This window comes from Rhinopithecus bieti, unplaced genomic scaffold (genome assembly GCF_001698545.2).
Source record: "Rhinopithecus bieti isolate Rb0 unplaced genomic scaffold, ASM169854v2 scaffold_11941, whole genome shotgun sequence".
NCBI lineage: Eukaryota > Metazoa > Chordata > Mammalia > Primates > Cercopithecidae > Rhinopithecus > Rhinopithecus bieti.
In genome coordinates this window covers 248,031-250,585 of record NW_016807068.1, presented here as the reverse complement: position 1 = coordinate 250,585, position 2,555 = coordinate 248,031, and positions in this window count along the sequence as shown.

The window sequence follows — 2,555 nt, the reverse complement described above, 5'->3', positions numbered from 1 at the left end:
GAGAAAGCAACGCAGCCAGATGGCCGTGGTCCCACCACAGTGATCACAGAGGTCGAAAAGGGGCATTTCTCTTCTCTTCGTGTCTTCATGTTCCATTCCTTTGGATTTTGTTAGCGGTTACAAGAATCCGGTTGTCTTGGGTCACAGAAGTTGCTAAGGAATCTGGATCATGGTCACTTTCTGGATCTGTTGGGTGCTGTAGTCTGGCTCTTCCCCTCATGTCACTGGCCAGGTAACTAGTCTCAAATATGTGGGTGAATTTACTACCTCCCTCCTGCCTCCTGCTTTTTTTTTTTTTTTTAGACAGGGTCTTGTTCTGTCACCCAGGCTGGAGTGCAGTGGTATGATCACATCTCACTGCATCCTCCCACTCCCAGGTTCAAGCCATCCTCCCACCTCACTTCCCAAAGTGACTATAGGAATGACTGCAGGAATGGGCCACCATACCCGGCCCAGATTTACCCTTTTAATTGATTTGTTTTCTACTGCCTTTTTGCATGACATACTTTGAAATGCATACATTCTTTGGGTACAGTTTAATGATATTCTACAAATTTACTCATGCCTGTGTTTATCTCCCCAACAAAGACACAGAATGTTTGCATCTCCTTGGAAATTTCCAACAGTCATTTGTTATTTTCAGCCCACCCCAACCCTCACAGGGACATCTGCTTCCTTCTTGTGGGTGGGTGAGGAGACTCCTGTGTAAACTTACCCGGGCAGGTGAGCATTCAGGAGCAAAGCGGCCCCAGTCCTATAGCAGGGCCACTGCCCCACAGACCCTGCCATTATCCAGGCCAACTGGAGCTGCACATGGTCCCTGAGCCATCACTGCACCCACTTTCCTCCTGTGCCCTCTCAAGAGGCTCTCACAGTCCCCACCTGTGTGGAAGAGTGGAGTGGGGTCAGTGGTCTTGGGGCCCCCAGGCCACAGCAGCAACTCAGGCTGCCCAGGTCTTCCTGTCTGTGGACGGAGGATGCTGGAGAAGTGAGGCTGTAGTCCTGGCACCACCCCTGCTGTGTCTGGAGCCACCTGACCCGTCCTGGGTGTCTGCTGGCCACTCACCACGTGCCACCTCATTTTCAGCTGGGCAGAAAGAAGCTTGTAAGGCCATCATAGACAGAGAAACTGAGGCAGAGGAGAGGCTGGTCTAAGCTGGGACAGCCTGAAGCCTGATGCTCGACAGAGCCAAGGGGGAATGGAGACTGCAGCAGGCAAGGCCTCGAGGTGGGGTGAGAAGGTACATTCCCAACCCCAGGACAGTGGGGGCAGCTGCATGCTGCAGGGTTTCATGGTCCCTTTGTACGAAGGATTATGGGAGTCACTCTTGGGTCTCTCTTGAGATGATGGGGTTTGCTACAGAGACATCCTGGGCTAGGCCCCCGGTCACTGAGCAAAACTCCAGACTTTTTGAGTTAGGTGCACCTGACCTCTCCACCCAGCCCCTTACACAGAACATGCTTCATCAGGTCTCCTACCACCAGCCCCTACCCCCAGCCACCCCTGGGGTTGTCCAAGCACTCCTTAGGGACCCACCTCCTGCTCTGCAGCCCATCAGGGCTCCCCCTTGACAGATGAGGCTGGAGAGGGCTGTGTCCAGGAGGGGACGGGACTGTGGGTGGGGCTGGCAGTAGCCCTAAGGGGAGTTTGGGCAGCTGCTGTGAGTAACCAGCCCACCACGCTCCATGCAGGGCACATCGCAGGTACAGAGAGGGCCTGGTGGGACAGGAAGTTCTAGAGCAGGCCTGGGGTTGCAGGGAGTTCTTGAGCAGGCCTGGGGGGGGGGGAGTTCTAGAGAGGGCCCTGGGGAGCACAGGGAGTTCCAGAGCAAGCCTGGGGGCGCAGGAAGTTCCAGAGCGGGCCTGGAGGCGCAGGAAGTTCCAGAGCGGGCCTGGGGGTGCAGGGAGTTCCAGAGCGGGCCTGGGGGTTAGCAGGGAGTTCTAGATCAGGCCCTGTGGGTGACAGTGGCTTCTGTTTGGAAGGACTTTGAGAGAGGAATGGGGATACTGAGGGGTTTGGCCACCCACCAGTGCAGCCCTGTGGCACCTGTGCCCTGTATGTGAGACCACTGATAAACCCCTGCATTGGGTGGGTACATGGTACGTGGATAGGATATGAAGGTCTTTGGTATTTGACCTCTAGGCCAGAATACCTGTCCCTGAGCCGTGCAGGCTCCGAGAGCCCAGAATGTCTTACTAGTCACTGGCCTCCCTCAGGATGGGTTAGAAGCTCTGAGGGCCACACACAGTACCCACGGTCCAAGTCCCAGCAGAGCTGAGTCCCTGTGTCCAGCTGAGCTACAGCCCCTGGGAAGCAGCTCTACTCCTACACCAGGGGCCCTGCTGAGGCGCTGGAGCACATGTTCCTGTGTGCAAGGAACTCCCAGAGTATCCCCAGGTCCCAGGCCACCACTGCCCTCCCCGTCAGACCAGAGCCCCAGGTCTGCTCTGCACCAGAGGTCAGGAGGTGGTAGGGGAGCTCCTGAGGAAGGAGGGAGTGAGGGAAGCTCCTGAGGGAAGGAAGGGGTGGGGGAAGCTCCTGAGGGAAGGAGGGG